Source organism: Benincasa hispida, chromosome 2 (genome assembly GCF_027475165.1).
Source record: "Benincasa hispida cultivar pf3 chromosome 2, pf3_genome.v1.1, whole genome shotgun sequence".
In the NCBI taxonomy this organism is placed as follows: Eukaryota; Viridiplantae; Streptophyta; class Magnoliopsida; order Cucurbitales; family Cucurbitaceae; genus Benincasa; species Benincasa hispida.
Window position 1 is genome coordinate 34605862 of NC_143479.1, and position 12639 is coordinate 34618500.

At 39.4% G+C, this 12639-nt stretch overlaps 1 non-coding gene across 1 annotated transcript; it reads left to right on the top strand.

Moving 5' to 3' along the window:
• Positions 1-6918: 6918 nt before the first annotated feature.
• LOC150037850 (small nucleolar RNA R71) lies at positions 6919-7025 on the top strand. Its single transcript, XR_016528043.1, has one exon. It is a non-coding gene; the product is annotated as a small nucleolar RNA R71 (small nucleolar RNA).
• The last annotated feature ends 5614 nt before the right edge of the window (positions 7026-12639 follow it).

The following is a 12639-nucleotide window of genomic DNA, read 5'->3' on the forward strand; positions in this document are numbered from 1 at the left end:
CAGATGTAGAAATAGAACTTCCATTCAATAGATATAAGATGAAGTACAGAATAACAATGCAAGTATAGTAAAGAGCCTGGAGCAATTTCTTGCCACTAGGGGTTACACTGTTTCTACTTGTGCTCTAAAGATTGTCTCGCTTTGGCGAGAGTCAGCCCGCTTTCTTCTCTTACGCCCCAATGTTCTCTCTCGAGCTGCCTTGGACGATCTCCGGTGTCAACACCCTTCTCTAGCTTCGCCGTAAAATGGAAAGAAAACTATGAACAGAAGTGTGAACTTGTAAAGGTGATGAAGTAATCGACTGCTTAACCCCTTAACTGAAGAATGCACTTGGTATTTATAGGGCATCAAAGGTGAAAGGCGACTTCTCTCTCCTTGTTGTACAGATGGTACAACTTTAATTCCTGATTGACGCCTCGGATAATTGTCACCGATAAAGCTGGATGTACATGTGACCGTTATCGGTTGTCAACTTAATTCGGATCCGACTACCGTCAACTTTCTGTCCCATCAATCTTAGTTGTCCTTTCGTCCGGATGCGCTCATCATTTGCACCGATCAAGTTGCAGTGATTTTTCTTGGGTGAATGTTTGCGAGCACGATCAACCCAAAGTCTTGCGTGAAGTTGTGCTCCACCGATGTATTCCTATGATCGCATTCTTTGCACTACGTTAACGCATTGATCTGCACAAAAATATAGAGATCAACTGCTCTAATGCGTTGGACGCGTGCGATCGCAATACTATAGAATTTATGCTTAATGGACGTAGTTTAACATATTCTATCAACCTAATCCAACATTGTTTAAGAACATTAGCACTATGATAACGTGCATTTCTGCTCATTATCATACCCCCAAATTTAAACAATGTTTGTCCTCATGCATAAGCTAAAGATTCCTTTAGCAAGTTAACCGCAAAGTTCTTTCCCTAGATTTCTCAAGGATACTTCATTCAAGTCCTATATGCTGGAATTTCCTTAAATCTTATTCAAATCTCTTCCTAAAATATTTCTAAGACTTAGGGGTTGCAAGTTTAACTCTCAAAAAGACTTTACTGAATTCCGGAATATCGCATGATTTATTTCAAAAACAAAATTTTCCACCGGGGTGTCGAATGGTTTATCCTTGCACAAAAATTTTCTTCATTTCTAATTTTTCTGACCTTGCGCTGATTCGAGTGCCTTGCCTTCGTTTTGGCTTGCCCCCACGGGTGTCATGCGGACATCCAACTATGGGCAGTGCACTATTTTTAAGACTGAGCTCATACTAATTTGGTAGTGGAGTTGCGATCATTTATTTGTGCGTTGATCCTGGCAACTTACTTTCGTTTTGGCTTGCCCCCACGTGTGTCATGCGGACATCCAACTATAGGGCACCTTTCATAACTTAACTTTTATCAACATGGGTTTCCCATTGCGTTGACAATGGAGTTGTTATTCTCACTTTTTTTTTTTTTTTTTTTTTTTTTTTTTTTGCAATGTCGGAAACAAATACTCCACCCACAAATTTAAAATACGGCAATGCCCTCATTGCCAAAGGAGTAAAATAAGTCATGCGATGGTTATAGAATGCGTTGTAAAGAAAATTTGAAAGGAAGCTAGCTAGAAACCCTTAACTTCGAGAAATATTTCATGATGTGAGTATCTTAAGATTTACGTTGATTCTAGTATATACGAAAGATATAGAAGCATATTTTTCATCATTGAAATCATACTTGGTAGAGAACAACATGCGGTAACTACTAAAGTTATCTATTTGTTATATGATTGCGGTAGTCAAGGAGGATACGGTAATAAAACTTTCAAAAGTAATATGCAATGCGATAGCGCAAAATTTTAAGTAAGGATAAGGAAGAGTACACCCCAAAATTTAGCACCGTCGCCTGCATTGTACTGACGCATCCATCTTGCGCGATCATTCTTTGTTGGGTTGTGGTGGTAGAATAAGATAAGTGTTGCTTCGCGTACGTTACCGCAATCTAGCGCTTCAATCATTGTAAGGAAAACACAGAGAGGGTCAAATTATTTCAAACAAAATAAAAGGGCATTTTTTTTTAACAAATTGTAGTAGAACTGAAAAGTGAAAAGATAGCTGAAGAGATAGTGAAAATTTTAAGTAGTGGAGAAAAGGGTAGAAGACTTGAAGTTTCCAAAAACTTGCGTCCCTGTTAAATTGTGATCATTTGATAACGCAGGGACCACCCACATGTTTGTTCATTCAAAGTTTCTTAGTTCCATGGAGTCGACTTGGCGATGCCAGTCTTCTCCATGGTATGCCTTTAGTCACTGCCCATTGACTTTGAAGATGTTAGTTCCGTCGTCATTTGATAATTCCACTCCGCCATGCGGAAGCACTTGTTGAATTATGAACGGTCCGAACCAACGAGACTTTAACTTTCCCAGGAAGAGTCGCAGACGTGAATTGAAAAGCAAGACCTTTTGCCCGACATGGAGATTCTTACCGCATATGCGTTGATCATGCCAGCTCTTGGTGAGCTCTTTGTAAATTTTCGCATTTTCATATGCGTTGTTCCTCCATTCTTCTAGCTCAACTAATTGCATTTGTCGCGCTTCCCTTGCTTTCTTTAAGTCGAAATTTAGTTTCTTGACTGCCCACAATGCTTTATATTCCAGCTCCAAGGGCAAGTGATACGCTTTGCCGAATACCAACGTATAGGAGGACATACCTATAGGCGTTTTAAATTCGGTGCGGTATGCCCATAACGCATCATCCAACTTCATTGCCCAATCTTTCCGCGAAAGTTTGACTACCTTTTCAAGTATCAATTTAATCTCACGATTGGACACTTCAGCTTGGCCCTTTGTTTGTGGATGGTATGCGGTGGCCACTTTGTGGAGGATATTGTACTTGCGCAGCAGCTCCTTTATATCGTGATTGACAAAGTGTGATTCTTCATCACTTATGATGGCACGGGGAGTGCCAAAATGAGTGAAAATATTTTTCTTTAGGAACTGGGAGACTACTGCCACATCATTTGCGGCGCATGCAATTGCCTTTACCCAATTGGAGACGTAGTCAACGGCTAATAGAATATAGTGCTTGCCGTTTGAAGGAGGGAATGGTCCCATGAAATCAATCCCTCATACGTCAAATAGTTCCAGATTCAAGATTGCATTCATCGGCATTGCGTACTTCCATGAAATGTTACTAGTGCGTTGATACTGATCATATTTCATTATGTAGTTAGCAACATCCTTAAATAATGAAGGCCAGAAGAATCCACTTTGTAGGACTTTGGCTGCAGTACGTTGTCCTTCAAAGTTCCCTCCATAAGGAGAATCATGGCATTTCGATAATATGCGTTGTTGAGCAGCATCTGGTACGCATAATCAAATGATTTGGTTTGCACCTCTTTTATACAGATTCGGCTCATCCCAATAGTAATGTTTGCATTCATTCTTGAGTTCTTCCATTGATGGTAGGTGTAATCTTCAGGGAATTGTTCACAAACCAAATAATTAACGATGTCTGCATACCATGGCAGTTCTTCTATGTGGAACAGCTGCTCGTCTGGAAATACAACACTCACTTTAGATTCATTGCTGTCAGCCTCGGGATTTTCCAGCCTGGACAAGTGATCCGCAACTTGATTCTCTGTCCCCTTCTGATCAATTATCTCGATATAAAATTCTTGAAGGAGGAGAACCAATCTCATTAATCTCGGCTTTGCGTCCTTCTTTGTCATCAAATATTTTATTGCCGAGTGATTAGTATGAATGAGTACCTTAATTCCCAATAAGTATGCCCGGAATTTTTCAATAGTAAAAATCACAGCCAGGAGCTCTTTTTCAGAGGTGGTATAATTAATTTGAGCAGGGTTCAGAGTTTTATTCGCATATGCGATGGGGTGCAAAATAGTTTTCTTCTTTTGCGCTAATGCAGCTTCCATCGCATACCCACTTGCGTCGCACATGATTTCGAACAGCAGTGTTCAATCCGGCGCAATTAACACGGGTGCGATAATTAGCGCATCCTTTAAAATTTAGAATGCGTTGAGGCAATTGTTGTCAAATTCAAATTTCTTGTCTGCCTCTACTAACGCACTCAATAGTATTGCTATTCTAGAAAAGTCTTCAACGAATCGTCTGTAGAATCTGGCATGCCCCAAGAAGCTTTGCACTGCCTTCACGTTGGCTGCAAGTGGAAGCTTTTCAATTTCGTCAATCTTTGCTTTGTCCACCTCTAACCCTTATTGAGAGACCTCGTGTCCAAATACTATACCCTCTGTCACCATGAAGTCACATTTTTCCCTACCGAGCACCAAGTTCGTCTCTTCACATCTTTTTAGAATTTTCTCCAGATTGGCTAGGCAGACTTCATAAGTGTTCCCATAAATGGAGAAATCATTCATAAATATTTCTACTGAGTCGTCGAGATAATCTGAAAAGATCGCCATCATGCACCTCTGGAACGTGCTTGGCGCATTGTAGAGGCCAAATGACATGCGGCGAAAAGCGAAGGTCCCATATGCGCAGGTGAATGTGGTCCTATCTTGGCCTTCAAGAGCTATCATGATCTGGTTGTACTCGGCATATCCATCCAAGAAACAGTAAAAATCATTCCCTGCTAATCTGTCTAGCATTTGATCGATAAATGGCAACGGGAAGTGATCTTTCTTTGTGGCCGCATTCAATTTGCGGTAGTCCATACAAATGCGCCATCTAGTGATGGTCATTTGCAGTATTAATTCATTGTTTTCATTGGGGACTACCCTCATCCGCCCTTCTTTGGCACCCATTGCACGAGGCTGATCCACGTGCTATCTGCAATGGGATAGATAATGTCCACATCCAGCCACTTAATAAACTTCTTCTTGACGACCTTCTTCATCGCAGGGTTAAGTCTGCGTTGATTTTCAATGGTTACTTTGTGGTCGTCTTCAAGATTAATGTGGTGCATACAGTACGCGAGGCTAATTCCTCTGATGTCAGCAAATGTCCAGTCGATTGCTCGCACATGCTTCTTGAGAATGCTCTCAACGTATTCTCTGGATCTGCATTGAGCGTAGAGGAAATTATCACTGACAGCTTCTCATTCTGCTCCACAAATGCGTACTTTAAATGTGTTGGTAAAGTTTTTAGTTCAAGTGTTGGTGGCTCCACGGGAGAAGGTTGCGTTATTTTTCTTTCTTCCTTCGGTTCTTCTTCTTGCATTGCGATCGATCTTTCCTCTTTGTTTTCTTTTACTACGATTGCATTGCAGGCAGCTACGGATGCGTTGGCATCCTTTTCTTCATACTTTTCATCAGACTTTTCTTCTTCAATCAAATTCAATACTTCTTCCGAATCTGGCAGGTCTTCCTCATCAGAAAATTTCATGGCACGAATTATGTTAAATTTGAGCTTCTGTCCGTTTATGCTCAATGTGATCTCTCCATTGTGCACATCAATTTGAGCACGACCCGTTGATAGGAAGGGTCGCCCCAAAATGATGGCCACATCTTTATCGGCCTCGTAATCCAAGATGATGAAGTCAGCTGGCAAAATAAATTTATCAATCGTGATCAGCACGTCTGTCACCTTACCTTCTAGATGAACCAGAGATCTATCAGCCAACTGGAGAATCACGGATGTAGGCGCAAGTTGCCCCACATTTAATTGTCGAAATATTGACAGCGGTATCAAATTTATGTTGGCCCCTAAGTCACACAAGGTTTGCCCAATATAGAGTTCTCCTATGGAGCAAGAAAAGTGAAACTCCCAGGATCGCTCATGTTTGGTGGGATAATAGATTTGGAACTCTGCGTTAGTGCCACCGTGGCAAATTTTCCAGCCCCTCTTTTCTTGGTTACCATGTCCTTCAGAAACTTAGCATAGGCAGGCATTTCCTCAATCGCTTCACTGAAAGGAATATTAACATGTAATTGTTTTAGCATAGACATGAAGCTTTCGTACTGTACCTCTTCGTTTTTCTTCTTCTTCAGCCTCTGAGGGAAACGTGGTAACTGGACTTTCACGGTTCCCATTTCATTTGACTTTTAGGTTGACGCAACGTCAGGATCTACTGCTTGATTTTCTTTTTCTCCTTCTTGCGTTGACGAAATCTCAGGTTCAGCTATGATGAAGGTTGATTTATTCTGCTCCTTCTTTTCTCCTTCCACAGTCTTTCCACTGTGCAATGTCACAACCTGACATTCCACCTTACCTGAACCCCCTGGATTGCGTGGAAGCTCGGTTGTACTTGGCAGCTCCACTTGCAGTATACTTTTGAGCTCATTTGCAATCTGGCCCATTTGCAATTCTAGATTGTGGATTGACGTAGCCTGAATTTGAAGCACTGTCTCATTTTCTCTATATATTGCTTCAATAGGCTTTCTAGGGAAGAAGATTGTGGTGGTTGTTGTGAGCTACTTGCTTGGTTGCTCTGTTGACCATTGCTGCGTTGAAAGAATCCTGGTGGCCCTTCTTTTTGTGCCACTGAAAATTTTGTTGTTGATTCTTCCAAGCAAAACATGGGTGGTTTTTCCACCCAGGGTTATAGGTGTTGGAAAAAGTGTTGTTCTTTACAAAATATACAAACTGTGGGTTTTGTGGGCAATCCTCCATCGCATGCCCATCACGCAAGTCGCACAACTTGCGGTGTTTTGACTGAATGCGTTGATTTGCCCACCTTGCGGTATTGGGCTACTGATCATCATTCCCTGAATCAAATTCATCATTGCAGTCATGTGATTTTTCAATGACACAATAACTCCGTTATTTGCATCCGAATCTTTGAGTCTTAATCTCTGGTCGCTCTCCCTCCAATCTTCATGATTCTTGGAGATGCGATCCAGGATATTCTTCGCCTCATCATAAGTCTTGTCAAGCAGACCACCGGCTGCTGCCTCATTGGCAGCGGTCTACGAAGCAGGATTCAAATCGTGGTAGAAAATTTTCATTTGCAGACAATCTGGTAGCCCATTATGCGGACAATCTCGGACCAACCTCTTAAACCGCACCCAGGCATCGCTGAACGATTTTTCCATATCTTGTTAAAAATTATTAATAAGCTTTCTCAGTCTGGCATTCTCTGTAGGTGGGAAATAATTCTTCATAAACTTCTCCACCACCTGCTCCCAAGAAGTGATCTCTCCCGGTTCGAGCGAATAAGCCCATTTCCTAGCCTGATCACCGAGAGAAAATGGGAACAACGTTAGTTGAACCTCCTCAGCAGAGATGTTTGGGAACTCAAAAGTATTGCAGATTTCAATAACATTTCGGAGGTGGGCGTGCGGATCTTCGCCACACTTACCTTTGAATTGACCTGCAGCCTGGATCAACTACAACATCACCGGTTTCATTTCAAATCTGCTTCCATCTAAGGCCGGCTTCATGATTCCCAGAGAAAAATCATAGATGTTTGGCGATGCATAGTCCCTAATGGGCCTACTACGATCGTTTGCCAACAGAATTGAATTTGCCATGACAATGTTGTTGTTTGGTGCTTCATTCCTAGGCTGCTCCACCATTTCTTCTTTATCGGATTGTGGTTGTTGTTGGCGTTCTCTCAGTCTCCTTTGAAATGTTCTCTCAATCTCCGGGTTGTAGTTCTCCGGGTTGATAAGGGATTCAGCTAACACTCCCTAGGATGTGTTCATGCTTTGCGATCATGCAACATGCATACAATAGTAAATCACCTCTCGGTGTGAATGCTACGGCTTCTAAAGCTAGAGCGCATGCGATAAATATGCGATAAGTCTATAGGGTTTACACATAAACCTCTATCTCTATTTATGCGATGACATTCACACAAATATACAACCACATAATATCATTCCCATTCCTAGGATGCATGCGATGCAAATTGACAAACATAGCTTATCTCTATGTCCCTATCTCTTATTTATGCAAGTCTAGTCTTGCTCTTTCGAGTCCAGATTCTAACCAAGCTCTCTCGAGACATTAGGTTCTTTCTTTCGATTCTCTCTCGAGTAACTCTAAAGGGGTATTTTGCACAACATAAACAAGACAATCACGGGCAATGAACTTCCTAGATCATGTTAACTTAGTTCCTCTCCACTCATTCAACTAGTTTAGATACTCATGCATATTAAAAGAGTGAACAGATGTAGAAATAGAACTTCCATTGAATAGATATAAGATGAAGTACAGAATAACAATGCAAGTATAGTAAAGAGCCTGGAGCAATTTCTTACCACTAGGCATTACACTGTTTAGACTTGTGCTCTAAAGATTGTCTCGCTTTTGCAAGAGTCAGCCCGCTCTCTTCTCTTACGCCCCAATGTTCTATCTCGAGTTTCCTTGGACGATCTCTGGTGTCACCACTCTTCTCTAGCTTTGCCGTAAAATGGAAAGAAAACTATGAACAGAGGTGTGAACTTATAAGGGTGATGAAGTAATGGATTGTTTAATCCCTTAACTGAAGAATGCACTTAATAGGGCATCAAATGTGAAAGGCGGCTTCTTTCTCCTTGTTGTACAGATGGTACAACTTTAATTCTTGATTGACGCCTTGGATAATTGTCACCGATAAAGCTGGATGTACTTGTGACCGTTATCGATTGTCAACTTAATTCAGATCCGACTGTCGTCAGCTTTCTGTCCCATCAATCTTAGTTGTCCTTTCGTACGGATGCGCTCATCATTTGCGCCGATCAAGTTGTAGTGATTTTTCTTGGGTGAATGTTTGCAAGCACGATCAACCCAAAGTCTTGCGGTGAAGTTGCGCTCGACCGATGTATTCCTATGATCGCATTCTTTGCACTATGTTAACGCATTATTCTGCACAAAAATATAGAGATCAACTGCTCTAATGCGTTGGACGCATGTGACCGCAATACTATAGAATTTTTGCTTAAAGGACATAGTTTAACATATTCTATCAACGTAATCCAACATTGTTTAAGAACTTTAGCACTAAGATAACGTGCATTTCTGCCCATTATCCCTAATTACATGAAGATTTTTTATTTTATTCCCTTCCCACATAATACTTTGATGATATATTTATTTATTATTGGTAGATTTTTCGTTTTACTAAAAAAGAGATGTCACAATAATAGTTTGTATTTTTTTGCGAAGATTAAAATTGAATAACCAAATACCACAAGATCTAAGATTGTTACAAGACATTTTACATTATGTTCTCGAGATGTTTAAAGTTATTAGAACTTTTCTTTTCATGCATTGGAAATTCGATGAAATTCTTTAAACAAATTACTCTCATGTTACTAAACATAGAATGTGCCTTTATTCGATTTATATTTAACATACGACATCAAATTATGATTGTGTAGTTGTTGTTCTTGTATAGAACTTTAACATCTCAACAACGAAACTTACCTACTTGTCTACCTATTTTAGGTCATCTCTCTCCATCTTTATTCAAAGTGCCCCAACAATTATGAAACTTATAAATGAGGAGGAAACAACAAGGGAAAATCATCAAAAAGTAATCCAAAGCAACAGGGAAGAGCTTGTGTCAGATAGTAAAGAAGATGAAGTCGTGGTTGATATGCTTGGCCTTAATTAGCATGTTGGTGATGGGTCATGAAGTTGCAGCAGAGACAAAGCATCTTAAATTTCTTGATCCTTGCAAGCAACCTTCTCCACCACCAAGTTGTTCTTCAGCTGAAAACGTTGATGCTACAAACCCTTTTGATAGAGGCTGCTCTGCAATCAATCGTTGTCGTGGAGGATGATGCAAATACATAATCGAAACCATATTCGTGTCTAAATGTGTAAAGCGGAAAACAAACTTATCATTTACTAAAAGCCCAATTATATGGCATTTTCATTGCATAAATTTTTCCATTCAAGGAAAATAAAATAAAAAGATCAAAGTATGAGAAATATAGCCTCAATAATTCTCCTTCATTCCAATCAATTTTCCATTAAGCATGCAGTGTAAAAGTACTAAGTCATTTAAAAAGCTGATCCAAGACTCTAGTACTTTATCAATGCTTGATGTTACTTCTCGTTGTTGGAAAATTGAATGTACAAACACTATTTGTATATATTACTTTCATTTATCTGTTATCTACTTTTTGAGTCTTTAAAAATAAAAATCGGACGAAAATTGAAAGTAAAAAACAGGAATTTAATAATTAAGCTTGTATTTAGTTTTATAAACTGGACTAAAAGTTCAAGCACTTCCTAATCATAGATGAAACCCAAATCAAAGAATCCTAGTGGCAATCCTTTTCCCCAAGAAAAAAAAAATCAAACGTATATGATTACTGGGGGGTCTTAGAAATTTATTTTTCGATTATGTGTAGAAAATAAAAATATTGTAATGTAAACAAATCTTGTTAAAAAGTGAGATTATAAAATTTTGTAACCTATCTGCCAGCTATCGACATCATCGTTTGGTTATGTGAAATTCGTGAATAAAAATTTTGATACAAACTAAAACTCTTACTTTGAAACTTGTCACGTCAGTACTTCCACTATGCTACAAATTAACCAACTTTATGACATATATTAGATGTATAACTTATGTTCATTTGGATAAACCGATGATGGTAAATATTGAATAACAAACATGCACAATCCAAAGTTAGTTATAACTATGCTATTTTAAATTTTAAAAAAAAACTATTACTAGATTGGGAAATTTAAGAATGTTTCTATTTGTTCTTGGACATGTCACTTGTATTAACTTAGCCATGTTGCTCGACATCGACATAATTTAGACATTCTCTCTTTCAAGTTATGAAACTACTAACTGATGCTTGGATTTATGAAATGTGAAATTATGGATGATATGTGTTGATGAATAGCGTTGTGCACTCAAGTTTCCCCAACGGAATCTAAATGTAAATTCCTCTGAGTTTCCTGGTAAGTCCAAGGTCGAACGCAGGGACTTGTGAAAATAGTTATGTTGGTAATATTTATAAAAACTTTATAGTAACCAAGTAAATAATAAGTGTTGGGTTGTTGTTGCGTTGATGAAAATAATAATAAATGCGGCAGAGTTTGAAAAGAGTTGGTAAACGAGAAATACGATGAGTATGCGGTGAACGGGTTGAGAAGGGATTCGGCTAACACTCCCTAGGATGCGTTCATGCTTTGCAATCATGCGACATGCATACAATAGTAAACCACCTCTCGGCATGAATGCTATGGCTTCTAAAGCTAGAGCGCATGCGATAAATATGCGATAAGTCTACCGGGTTTATACATAAACCTCTATCTCTATTTATGTGATGACATTCACACAAATATTCGACCACATAATATGATTCCCATTCCTAGGATGCATGCAATGCAAGTGCACAAACATAGCTTATCTCTAAGTCCCTATCTCTTATTTATGCAAGCCTAGTCTTGCTCTTTCGAGTCCAGATTCTAACCTAGCTCTCTCGAGACATTACGTTCTTTCTTTAGATTCTCTTTCGAGTAACTCTAAAGGGGTATTTTGCACAACATAAACAAGACAATCGCAGTCAATGAACTTCCTAGATCATGTTAGCTTAGTTCCTCACAACCCATTCAACTAGTTTAGCTACTCATGCGTATTAAGAGAGTGAGCAAATATAGAAATAAAACTTCCATTGAATAAATATAAAATGAAGTACAAAATAACAATGCAACTATAGTAAAGAGCCTGGAGTAATTTCTTGCCACCAGGCGTTACACTGTTTCTACTCGTGCTTTAAAGATTGTCTCACTTTCGCGAGTGTCAGCCGGCTCTCTACTCTTATGCCCTAAAGTTCTCTCTCAAGCTGCCTTGAACGATCTCTGGCGTCACCACTCTTCCCTAGATTCGCCGTAAAATGGAAAGAAAACTATGAACAGAGGTGTGAACTTGTAAAGGTGATGAAGTAATCGACTTCTTAACCCCTTAACTGAAGAATGCACTTCCTATTTATAGGGCATCAAAGGTGAAAGGCGGCTTCTATCTCCTTGTTGTACAGATGGTAAAACTTTAATTCCTGATTTACGCCTCGGATAATTATCACCGATAAAGTTGGATGTACTTGTAACCGTTATCGGCTTTCAACTTAATTCCGATCCGATTGCCTCAGCTTTCTATCCCATCAATCCTAGTTGTCCTCTCGTCCGGATGCGCTCACCATTTACGCTGATCAAGTTGCGGTGATTCTTCTTGAGTGAATGTTTGCGAGCACGATCAATGCAAAGTCTAGCTGTGATGTTGCGCTCAATCTATGTATTCCTATGATCCCATTCTTTGCACTGCGTTAATGCACTATTCTACACAAAAATATAGAGATCAACTGCTCTAATGCGTTGGATGCATGCAGCCGCAATACTATAGAATTCTGGAATATCGAATGGTTTATCCTTGTACAAATTTTTTTTTCATTTCTAATTTTTCTGACCATGCGCTGATCCGAGTACCTTGCCTTCGTTTTGGCTTGCCCCCACGGGTGTCATGCGGACATCCAACTACGGGCAATGCACTATTTTTCAGACTGAACTCATACTAATTTGGTAGTGGAGTTGCGGTCATTTATTTGTGCGTTGATCCTGGTGACTTACTTTCGTTTTGGTTTGCCCCGACGTGTGTCATGCGGACATCCAACTATAAGTAAGTGCCTTTCAGAACTTAACTCTTATTAACATGGGTTTCCCATTGCGTTAACAATGGAGTTGTTATTCTCACTTTTTTTTTTGTTTTTTTGTTTTTGTTTTTTTTTTTTTTTTTTTTTT